This window comes from Equus asinus, chromosome 10 (genome assembly GCF_041296235.1).
Source record: "Equus asinus isolate D_3611 breed Donkey chromosome 10, EquAss-T2T_v2, whole genome shotgun sequence".
Classification (NCBI taxonomy): domain Eukaryota; kingdom Metazoa; phylum Chordata; class Mammalia; order Perissodactyla; family Equidae; genus Equus; species Equus asinus.
Window position 1 is genome coordinate 33,244,267 of NC_091799.1, and position 13,016 is coordinate 33,257,282.

Consider the following 13,016-nt stretch of genomic DNA (forward strand, 5'->3'; position numbering starts at 1 on the left):
CAGCTGTAGACTTTTAAACCGATTAATATTCCATTTTTAAGGACAAACATAGCCAAATAAAGCAGCTGCACTCCCTTGTAACCGGAAAAATGAGGAGAAAATGCCCCAGAGAAAATGAAGTCAGAACTTGGAAGATCAAGCGGCGATGGGAACCCCCAGGTTGCTATCTGCCGATGGGTGTGCTTTTACAGTGGAGCCAGGGGTGTGAGGACACCCTGAAATTCCAGGGGTGTGGTACCCATGGAAAGAACAATTCCAGCTGGTCTCCAGCCTCCCACGCTGGAGGGCCAACCCTTGCTGGATGTGCTCCAAATTATCCTGAGAGGCACCAGCCACGACCGTGCTAGTGTGTCAGCTTCAGAGCCAGGCTTTCTCTTGACTCACGTAAACACAGCACAAATGTGCAGCTCCCGGGCCAAGTCTCCATTCCCTGCTCACAAATTTCTGTTGAAATTGCTATTTCAAATCCAGTTGCTTAAAATGGCTTATTCTGGTTTACAGACTTTCATTACTCTCCTGTGTCTAGGTAGCAGCTCTCCTAAGAAGCAGTCATCCTAGAGCACGCCTGTTCTGGAGAGAGTGGCTCTCGCTCAGTGGATCAGGTTCATTCCTTGGGCTTCCTCTAGTTCTGATGTGTTGTGTTGGATAAGCAGTTGGACTTACATCCCATCTTCACCAATATCCCGAGAAGAGCTTCCTAATCACAAAATAGATCCAAAAACACAAGGTGATCTAGGCTGAGTTACACTAGTGTGAGATCCTGTGGGTGAACCAGAGAAGTCTTAAATCCTTAGCCAGCAGTGGTAGGGGGTAGAGGGAGATAAATAAATTTATAAATTTTTGGATTCTGGCCTGACAAGGGGAGCAAAAATACAATCTAGGAAATTTTGGTGGAGATTTTAAGATGGTCACAGTCAAAGTTGGAGTACCAAAACAGGGGAGATAGATGGAAGCGAAAAACAGAGTGGTGTTTGAGTAAATAATACCAGAATTGAGTGTCTTGTGAAGGGTGACAGAAAAATGTACCATTGAAATAATTCAAGGCACTGTAGTGTCTGTTTTGTTTTGCTTTTTTGTTTTGCTTGTTGGCTTTCCAGCATCCATTGCAGTTTGTTTTGGTAAAAGCACCCAAATTTCCATTTGGAAATTATTTTTTCTCCCCTTAAATACAGTCTAATGGTCAAAGAAGGCCAGTTGGAAATTCTCTGCCTGAAATTTTAATTATGAGCACAGTGATGAAAGGCTGTTAGTTACTGGAGTTGACCCATTATGGTGTCAGTTCCTGGGACAACACTATACTTCCTGCTACCTAAACTCTGTGAAGTAATCTAGTTTCTGTACATTCCATGCCTGGTTTCCAAGTCTTCCTTCAGTCTTGTGAGCTTCCCTGTATCCTTCCAATAAATTCCCTATTTGTGTAAGTTAGTCAGTATATGGTGATCACAACCGAAGAACTTTAGCTAATACTCGAGTACTCCAGATTAGGCAAAGTAATTAAAGTTGAGCCTTGTGATGTTCAGTATACTGAAACAATACAGGTAGTTCTATTTTTGAGGGGAGAATGAAGCTGTTCCTCCAAAAAATTAAAATGATCAGGAGTAGAGGAGGTCACTGGAGGAGAATACAGCAAAGTAATATACTTACTTCATAATTTATTTAGAGCTGAGCATGAGGATGTGAGTTGATTTCTTTTTCCCTCCAGCATTTTATTATGAAAAATTTTCAAACATACAGCAACATTGAGCAAATTTGAGAGTGAACACCCCTATGCCCACTGTCTACATTCTATTAATAACATTTCACTATTCTTGCTTTGTCACATATCCATCCCTCTAGCCATGTATTAATCTGTCTTATTTTTAATACGCAATTCAAAGTAAACTGTAGACCTCATATACTGACATCAATATACTATATCACGCGTATCATTAGCAAGAGTTGGATATTAGTTTATAGTTTTTTCTTCTAATGTAAAACTTACATACAATGAAATGCACAAGTCTTAAGTATTAATTTCCTGAGTTTTAACAAATGCATACACTTGTATGGCTCAAATTTCTATTAAGATGTAGAACATTACCTTCATTCCAGAAAGTTCCCTTGGCCTTCTTCCTAGACAATCCCTGCCCCTGTCCATTCCTCCAAAGTCAACCACTCTGATTTTTTACTGTGGACCTGATTTCCTATTGTTGGAAACCAGTGAGCCAACATGACAGCTGCCTAGATCTCTAGTCGTAGAGGTACTAAAACATTACTGGCAATGTCCCTCTATGGAGAAAATTGTATTTAGCACAACTACTCTTGGGGAGAGTTCTGTAGGTGGTTGAAGAGTGTTTTGCCTAGATATGCATTTGGGCTGGGAGGAATGGGCTTCTAGGAAGCACATGGTCATCATTGTTGGTGGGTCTCTGGATCCAGGACAGTGCAGGAGAGGCTGAGGTTCTCTTGCACCAGCATTCAACCTGTCTCTCCTTTAAGTAAAGGTTGCACCCATACATAAATCTGTATCTGTAGACATAAATAATATCTGTTTGAAGCCACACAAATGATTAACAATTTGTAGTATCACATTATCTGGAAGACTCCTTACGGGGGTTAGGGGGAGGAGGAAGTAGGGAGGTGTAGGTCAAGGGTACAAACTTGCAGCTATAAGATGAATTAGTTCTGAGAATCTAATGTCCAGCATGGTGACCATACTTAATAATACTTATATAATACTTAATAATTCAAGTACTGTATACTTGAGATTTGCTGAGAGTAGATCTTAAGCTTTCTCACCACGCCCGCGCACGCACACACACACACAAAGGTTAACTATGTGAGGTAATAGATGATTACCTCACATGATCATACCTCACATGATCAAGATGGTTATGAATTATCTTGATCTTGGTAATCATTTTACAATGAAAATCACAACATCAAATCATCACATTGTACACTTCAAATATATATGATTATATTTGTCAATTATTCCTTAATAAAGTTGGGAAAAAAAAAGAGATAAAATGGAGATAGTAGGTTAAAAAATGTATGCTGTTGCTCAGTATTAGAGTCCCACCCTTTTTTCTCCTGGAAGTTTATCATTCGTCTCTTCTATGACAGCATCCTCTTTTTGGTGATGCTCTTTAAAAACTTTCAATATGGCTGAATCAAGACAGTATGAGGCTCTCAGGATTCTGAGCCCTTTGGGAACACCCACTGGAAAGGCTGAAAGTGGGAATCTGAGTGGCTGGCTACTACATAGCCCTAATCACCTTCTGGTTTTCGGTTATGTCCCAGAAACCATGGAAACAAACAGACTTCACATGTATTTTCACGTATAATTTTTCTTATAAAAGCAATTTTGCTGTTCCAAAAAAAGTAGAGAAAAAAATCCATAACCTGTGACCTTAATAATAGCTATTAGCATTTTGTTATGTTAGCTTTCAGTATGTTTTGTAAATTTGACGTATGCTCATCACATTTGTATATTTTATATTGTTTTTACCTTTATTATTTGATCTTAAGAATTTTCCCAGGTTGCGTCTTTAAAATCATTATTTTCTAAGGGTTCCAAAGTATGTCCCTGAGCTGACTTATGATGGGATGTTTAATTATTTTCCCACTCCTGGTCATTTTAGATTGTCTCCTTTTTTTTACCGGTATAAGTAACACTATGATGGACACTTTTTTTCATATATTTCCATGCTTTGGCACTTATGAACAAGTAGGAAAGGGCTGGTATTACTAGTAGAATTTGGTTAATTGTTACAACCTGATCTCAGTGAGCTCAGAAACTGGTTCAACCCCCAAAATGTGCACTGTAAGAAGGGAAACCACTAAGAGCTATTTCTATCTTCTGAGGAAGATGTATGCCCTAGCCTCAACATAAGTTAGAATAGACAGTGAAGAGGAAAGAAAGAAAGAAGAGTTAGTGAAGCTAGTAAAGAGGCCCCTACTGCCGGTGCCACAGTTGGCCGCTCTCCATTTTACCAGGAACTCGAAGCCATGGGAGCATATTTTGCGGACCATATACTTCTGTCCTTTTGTAACTTAATATTTTTAGATATTTAAATACTTTTAATTGCTTAAAATATTATTTGCCCTTTTTCACTCATGCTGCTGCCTGTTTTATCTCTCTAATTTTATGAGATTCCAAAACTTTTATACTGTGTTACTAGTTTAAATAATATATATTTCTCCTTATCACTATTAATCAGTGCTATCTCTGTTAATGAATCAGTACTTTTTGCTTTTCATTTTGAAGTTTTAAGGCATTTTTAACTTGAGTTTATTTTGTTTTTTACCCCTCTTTAAGCTTTCCCCTATATTTTTAAATTGTTATTTTAAGATATTTTCCTTAAGTAGAATTTCTAGGATTAATTACACAACTATTTTGTGGCTCTTTATTCATATTACCATATACGAAGATGCCACATTTATTTCACCTTCATCTATATTTAATGTTTTTTTAAAACAAAGTTGTTAATATCACGTATTTTGGAATAGAGCTTTAGTGTAGTAATCATAGTACTATAGAGTGGGAAGATACAAGAGCATCTGGAAAAGTCGTTTCTGTCTCATTGACTGCCTATTAAAAGAATTTATTGGTTTGTAACCCAGAGGTTGCTGACCTCTGCGGTTGTCAGAGGTAGCACTTCCTTTAATTCTAAATGAAAGGATCTGAGCCCTCATTATGTTTGACCACAGGGAAGTTGGGCTTTCCCATTTTCCCCTCCCCAAGGTCTCTGGGACTCCCTGTAGAATACTCAGGCCTTCCCCAGATCAGTCCTAGATTTCACTGCACACTTGGGCCAGCGGTTTCCCTCTGGCCTGCATCTCTGATCTTTGGATGATAACTTCTTATTATTTCTTAACTGGCTTCTTAGGCCACTAGAGTTCTCCCTGTACAGCTTCAACCCAAATATGGACATGGGCCCATTGATTGATACTCAGGCTTTAACAACTGAACTCTACTAACAATACCAGATAACGAGAGAAGATTCAACATAGAAAAGAAAATACTGAATATTAGATTAGGAGTATTTCTGAGATTTGTAACCCAAAATCTACTCCCCATTCCCAGGACCCTCCAGGGCATCTGTCTTATTGCCCCCACCCTGTTACCAAGTTGTTGGAACTGGTTGTCAGCCCACGAATAGAGTGTCCTTGACCTTGTGCCCTGCAGGAGGGTCTAGGCCTTCCAATTCCTCCACAACCCAGCAAAGGGAAAACTCCTCCCTGTCCCCAACTCAGTTTTAGCCCACAATCCAATTAAAAAACAAACAAACAAAAATCTGTAGGTAAACACCTTATATGAAGTACCTAGAATGAAACCTCCGTAAGTTCCAAAAAGCAGATACTAAAAGACATAGAGATTGATTTTTAAACATATCTTAAGCAAAACACCCGTCCACAAGGAAATTTTAAAAAGTACTCTATGAAATAAATATTGAGTCAAAGTTGACATGTAACTACTAAAAGTGAGTGTAATATAATATTTGATAAAATATAATAGCGTTACTCAAAGTATCATAGGGCACAGTCATTGTGATTTGGAGAAAACTCCAAAGAATAAATCTAAAAATTCCTAGAATTAATAAAATCATCAAGTAAAAGACCCACATTAAAGAAAAATATGTCCAGAATTAAATGTTTTTAACTATTTACCATAATAGATAATTAAAAAGTATAATGCGGAAATGAAAGCTTTACAAAAAGAAAATACTTAATGATAGCTTAAGAATTGTAGGAATCCACTGAATAAAGTTATCAAATATACTAAGTGATTAAAAAATTCATGTAAGGATAGAATCCCATTACTTATATATTTATTCTTTAATTATACAATTGTCTTTGTATGTTTATGTTCCAGGTTTGACATGCAGCACTGGGAGTCTATCAGTGAACAAGCTACGTATTGTCTCTGCCTTCATGGAGATTCCCACCTATTATGGGAGACATACATCTAAAAAGTTTGTACACTTAAATAATTACATGAGTAATTAAAACTATGATAATTGTAGAATATAAGGTAAGAGCTACCTACACATGTGAAAACCAGGAAATGAGAGACAGTGGCACAGTTGAGGAATTCAGGGAAGGCCACGGTGACTGAGCGAAGAGAAGGAATGAGGAAGAGTGGACTGGAGTTGAGAGGGAGGGAGGCCCGGCATCATGTGGGGCCTTGTTGACCATATGAAAGATTTTGACCTTTATTCTACGAGCGATAGGAAGCCATTGAAGGGCTTTGTGAGGGTTTATAAAAATCCATAACAGGAAGCAACCTATATATCCAACAGAAGGGAGAAGGCTTTAGAAATTATACTATAACCAGAGATAAAATACTTTTCCTTATTGAAAAAATGTTTATTAGGAATTTTCAGTGGCATGGAAAAATGGAGGTAACTAAAGTAAAGTTTAATATTAAGCGTGGTGTCAACTATGTTAAATATGCACGTGAAGAGAAAAAACTAGCAATGGTAGCCTATGATTGAGGGTTTCAGTGAATCTTATTTCTTTAATATTTTTCTGAGTTTCCACATTTTCTATAACAAATGTACATTAATTCTACAAATCTAGGAAAGTATTGTAATGTTTTAATTTCTGATCCCTTCTGAATTGGTAGCTTATCAAATAATTTATTCGTGGGCCCAATAAAAGTAAATTTTAGGGTAAGACTTTATTCATTTACTTTTTCTTTGTTTAACTTTCTTTGAGTATGGATGAGCCTGACACGTGTGTGTATGTGATTCCCACATCTGGTAACTTGGTAACTTGTACCTTGAAAGTGAACGTAGGTGTGCAGAAAAGAGTTAACATTGCAGGCCCGAGGCTGCTGTCCTTGGAAATGCCTGCTTGCGTGGCAGCCCTTTGATTGGTCTCTGGGAACTTGGAGTTTTAGAAGGCTCCCACCATTCCTATAACTGAGAAGGGTGGCTTACTGTCCCTAGAGAGTTTGTACAAATAATGTGGTTTTTGCTGAACACCTGCTTTCCTTCTGGGAGTCTGGAATTTTAGAACATGCTAGGCAGAAGGTGCCTACGTGACCAGCCCCCAGTAAAATCCCTGGGTGCTGAGTCTCTAATTAGCTTCTCTGGTAGTCAACATTTCACACATGTTGTCACAACTCATTGCTGGGGAACTAAATGTGTGCCATGTGACTCCACTAGGAGAAAACTCTTGGAAGCTTGGGCATGATTTCTTTTGGCCTTCGTTTTGATTTTGCTTTGATATTTTAGCTGTAATCAGTCATAGCCGTGGGTATTGCTTTATGCGGAGTCTTGAGAATCCTCTCAGCAAATCATCAAACCTGGGGCAGTCCTGGGGACCTGCAACGCAATAAGCCACCTAAATCTTCATATTGTTGAAACTCTTGTCCCAGAACTGTGTTTCTAATTGACTATTAAAAAATCATGTAAATGTAAGAGTTTAAGTGAGGAAATATGCTGCCTCCATATTTAGTAAAATGTGGTAGTATATTTATATTTGCATACGGCAACATAGAAATAGTTAATTTGTGCTCATTAACAGTAAGTATATTACTGACTTGGTTTGGGCATTGATGATTCACAATGACAACACAGTTATATTTGAAAACAAACATTTCTAAATAACTTCCAAATATTACGCAGGTCATCTAAAATCAAATAGTTTCTACTTTCTACTTTACCATATTTTCCTGTTTTGATCAAAGTTTTTAGAATTCAACACAGTACATAGTTTTGGTTTTAAGCTACATGTGTCATGTTTTGTTGTCAAAGCATGTTTATTGTGGAAACTCTGGAAAATAGTAAAAGCAAGCAAGATATGAAAATATCCATTACCTCACAATGCAGTGACAAACACTGGTAACATTTTCGCATACATAATAGTAATCTATCCTTGCCTTTTGTCCAATTCCTTGTCTTTTATGAACATATACACAGTATTTGTTTTACAGAATTGGAATATGTATGTATGTGTGTGTGTGTCTGTGTGAAGTTCTGTTTAGTTTCACCTAACATTAAATTGTGAATATGTTCATGTTAGAAAATATCCTTCTGGAACAAAATTCCATTTGCACATCTGTCTTATGAATGTTCTACATAATCAACTAATCTCATCTTATGATACATTGAGGGAGTTCTTCAAATTTTAGTATTTAAACCATACTGCTATTAACAGATCCAGATTTTTGAAGGATTATATTTTAAAAGAAATATGGAAATACATAAAAGATACAAAGGTATCAAACAAACAAAATACAAAAACATAAAAGATTATATTCTAAAGATAATATAATTGAATATTTACATAATCTTGGAGGAAGACTTTTTAGCACGAGTTCAAATAATGGCAGAAACTACAATAAAAAGGTTATTAACTTTGTCTACATAAGAAATAGAAACATATTTGCTATAAAAGAACAAAATCATTAAAAGGTTGAAAGACAACAAACTGAAAACAGAAACAAAGAAACTGAGAAAACTATTCTCAACGCATGTAACAGATTAAAAATAACAGCAATGACTTACACGTTTATGAGAAAAAAAATTAATATAGCAAGTGATAAATGGGAATCAGTAGGGCATTTGTGATGAATAAGAAAAATATGAAAAAGTTTTCAATTTAATTATCAAAAATATAAAAATGCAAATTAAAATAACACTAATGTAACCAGATTTATTGTGGTGATCATTTCACAGTACATACAAATATCAAATCATTATATTGTATACCAGAAACTACTATAATGTTGTATGTCAATTATATCTCAGTTAAAAAAATAAGAGATATATTTATCCTGTCTTGTCTAACTAAGTACAGTGACGAATAAGACCCAATGTGAACATGGGTGCAAGGAAAAGCTCTTACCACTGGTGGGAGTATAGACTAGCATAATATTTGGCATACACCAGGCCCCCCAAATATTTGTTAATTCAATAAAAATGCTTGAAAGTAGGCTTCTAGGACTGGTTATTAAAAAATGGCTTGTGAGCACATAGGCAACATTGTTCAAAGAAGGTAATTTGCGTTTTGTGTTAGACTAACCCCATTCCCTTCTTTGACAGGGAGCTAGGCTGGTAGGTGAAGTAAATTCAGTGCACATTGCCTCTTCTTGCCTTCAGCAAGGTGCATGACATGACCTCTCCAATATGCCTATAACCATGGCAAGAACTACAATCCCACATAAATCTGAGAGTTCTGTGGATGTTAGTTTTAACTGCCAGTTGTTGGACCTCATTTTAGACCTATTGAATCAGAATCTCTAAAGGTGAGTCCAGGAAATTTTCAAGCTACCCATGAGACTTTTAAATTCACTAAGGTCATAGGACCTTTGGCCTAGATGCCAGAAACACTAGAGGAACTAATTAATGCATAAAGAATTTTTCATAGTATCTGTAGTCTGTGTCCCCCAAGATGTTCTGGTAATCATTTTCATCAGTGACTCGGATGATGATCTAAGGATTGTTCCTTACAAATTTTCAGATATCATGGAACTGGCCAAGTTAATGGATACCTTGAATGATTGCATCAAGTACAAAGGATTGGGACAAGTGGACTGAGATGAAATTTGACGGAAATAAAGGTAAGGTCATATACTTTATTCCAAATATCAACTGCACAAAGCACAAGATGATAAGGACAGCTTTGGCTCAGCAGCACTGAGGATGAGCAGGTCAAAAGACTTTAGTCGGTAGTCTTTGACTCAATACGAGTCAACATTGTGAATTAGCTGCCCAAAAGGGCTAATATGATTTTAGGATGCATTAATGTAAATGAAGTAACCAGAATAACCAAGAAAGTAGACCTTTATTCTGTGCCAATCGGTCCACATCAAATGTCAGGTTAGGTTCCAAACTCTAGGGAGACTATCCATAAATTGATCTATATTCAGAGAAAACTAACAAGGCTGAAAAAGCAACTTGAAATCGCGCATGTGAAATCATGCATACCTTGAAAGAAGAGGGATTTTCTGCCTGAAATATAATAAACTAGCGATGGAGAAGGGGGTACATTGAGTATTCTGTTTTCATTTGCTTTTTTGTTTGATTTATTGTTTTGTTATTATAAAAGTAATATATTTACATTATTTTAAAAATTAAAAATTGAAAAATACCTTGCTGGATATGCTTTTAAACATTGTAGCATTTCAACACACACACATAATTTAATATCCAGGAGAGCTAATTCTGTTATCTCAACCACCTTAAGTTTTATATTTTCCAGATTTTTTTCTTATGGCTTTTTCATGTTTATTTTCCCAAATGAAATTTACAATCATTTTGTCAAGTGAGAAAAAAGTCCTATTAGGATTTTCATTGGACCTGCATGGGATTTATGGATTAATTCAGAGAAGGTTGACATCTTTATAATATTGACTTTTTCCTGTCCCAAGTAAGACAGCCTTTATTTTATGTCTTTCTACAGAGTTCTTCAAGTTTTAAAGTTGAGATATAATTCAAATATCAGATTTACCCCTGTTAAAGTATATAATTCAGTGGATTTTAACATATTAAGAGAGTTGTACAAACATCACCATTATCTAATTCCAGCACATTTTCATCTCCCTAAAAAGAAACTCCATACCCATTAGCAGTCACCTCCCCCCGCTCCCCTCTGCAAGCCCCTGGGAAACACTAATCTGCTTTCCGTCTGTATGAATTTGCCTATTCTGGACATTTCCTATAAACGGAAGCATATAATACGTGGCCTTTAGTGCCTGGCTTCTTTCACTTAGCATATTATTTTCAAGGTTCACCCATGTGAAGCATGTATCAATACTTCATTCCTTTTTTTTCCTTTTTTTGGTGAGGAAGCTTGGCCCTGAGCTAACATCTGTTGCCAATCTTCCTCTTTTTGCTTGAGGAAGAGTGGCCCCAAGCTAACGTCTGTACCAATTTTCCTCTACTTTTATGTGGGACGCCACCACAGTGTGGCTTGACAAACTGTGTGTAGGTCTGCACCTGGGATCTGAACCTGTGAACCCTGGGCTGCCGAAGCGGAGTGCATAAACTTAACCACTACGCCACCAGGCTGGCCCCAATACTTCATTCCTTTTTATGACCAAACAATATTCCATTGTGTGGATATACTGCATTTTGTTTATCCATTCATCAGATGATGGACTTTGGATGATTTCCACTTTTTGTCTAACATGAATAATTCTGCTATGAACATTGTGTACCAGTTTTTGTGTGAACATATATTTTCAGTTTTCTTGGTATGCACCTAGGAGTGAAATTGCTGGGTCATATGGTTACTCTGTGTTTAACTTTTTGAAGAACTGCCAAACTGTTGTCTAACGTGGCTACACCATTTTACCATCCCATCAGCAATGTACAAGGGTTCTAATTTTTCCGCATCCTCACCAACACTTGTTATTGTCTATTTTTTTAGTGGTAGCCATCCTGTTGGGTGTGAAGTTGTATCTCAGTGTGGTTTTCATTTGCATTTCCTGTTGGCTAATGACGTTGAGCGTATTTTCATGTGCTTATTGGCACTTTTGTGTATTTTCTTTCGAGAAATGGGCTTGTTCAAATCCTTTGCCCATTTGTCAACTGCATTATTTGTTGCATAGTAAGAGTTCTTCATATATTCTGGATCCAAGTCCCTTATCAGATATGTGCGAATATTTTTTCCCATTCTGTGGGTTGTCTTTTCACTTTCTTGCTAGTGTCTTTTGAAGCACATAAGTTTTTAATTTTTAGAAAGTCCAATTTGTCTATTTTTTCTTTTGTTATTTCAGCTTTTGGTGTCATGTCTAAGAAACCATTGCCTAATCCAAGTAGTCATGAAGACCTTCTTGTAAGAGCTATGCTTTCTCCTAAGAGTTTTATAGTTTTAGCTCTTACATTTAGGTTTTTGATTCACTTTGAATTACTTTTTGATATGGTGAAAAGTAAGGTCCAAATTCATTATTTTGCATGTGAATATCCAATTGTCTTAGCAATATTTATTGGAAAGTCTATTCTTTCACATTGAATTGTCTTGGCATTTGTCAAAAATCAATTGACCATAAATGTATACGCTTATTTCTAGATTCCCAATTCTATTCCATTGAGGTGTATGTCTATCCATATGCAAGTACCATACAGTCTTGGTTACTGTAGCTTTGTGCTAAGCTTTAAAATTGGGAAGTGTGGGTCCTCCAAATTTGTATTTCTTTTATACGATTGTTTTGGCTCTTCAGGATTCTTTGAATTTTCATATGAATTTTAGGATCAGCTTGTTAATTTCTACAAAAATAAAAGGCAGCTGGGATTTTGATAGGCATTTCATTGAATCTATGAATCAATTCGTGGAGAATTTCCCTCTTAACAATATTAACTCTTCCAATCCATGAACATGGAATGTCTTTCCATTTATTTAAGTCTTTACCTTAATACAACGATGTACTATAGTTTTCAGTGGTCAAATCTTGAATTTCTTTTAAAAAATTTATTTCTAAGTATTTTATTTATATTTCCTACTACTGTAAATTGAGTTGTTTTTTGTAAAAGAATTCCATTTATCCTCATACTTTGTGCTTGTTCTCAAATATTCTGCTTCTGCATGTGATACAAACCCCACGAAACAATGCCATTATTTGTTTTAAATTGTCAGTTGTCTTTCACAGAAATTAAGAAAGGAAAAAAGTGCCTAGTCTTTATATTTGCTCAAATATTTACCATTTCCAGTGTTATTTATCCCTTTGTTGTTGATATAACTCTTCCTCTGCTATATCATTTCCTTCAGCCTAAAGAACTTCCTTTAGCATTTCTTGTAGTTGAGGTCTGCCGGTTACAAATTCTTTTAGTTTTCCTTTATCTGAAAATGTCTTTATTTCATTCTTATTTTTAGAGGATATATTCGCTGATTAAAAACTTTTAAAGTCACTAATTAAAGACCGGTTAAAGACTTAGGTAGACTTTTTTGTTTGTTTAGCATTTTAAGATGACATTCCCTTGTTTCCTATCCTCTATTGTTTATGATAGAAAATCAGACACATAAAAATGAAAACAAGGATAAAACCTTGTTTTCCTGAATTTAATGTCTTTTTTCTTCTATAG

General features: G+C 36.1%; 1 protein-coding gene across 6 annotated transcripts in view; it reads left to right on the top strand.

Annotated features, from left to right (window-relative positions):
* LPAR1 (lysophosphatidic acid receptor 1) overlaps positions 1-13,016 on the top strand; it is a 218,424-nt gene that overhangs the window by 3,650 nt on the left and 201,758 nt on the right. For 4 of the 6 annotated variants that reach the window (XM_070519011.1, XM_070519014.1, XM_070519015.1 and 1 more), the window contains exons 2-3: positions 5,858-5,957; positions 9,454-9,553. The gene's annotated coding sequence lies outside the window, so the exon portion shown is untranslated. The remainder of the gene's footprint in view (positions 1-5,857; positions 5,958-9,453; positions 9,554-13,016) is intronic. The other 2 variants (XM_070519013.1, XM_070519020.1) reach the window with 1 other exon arrangement.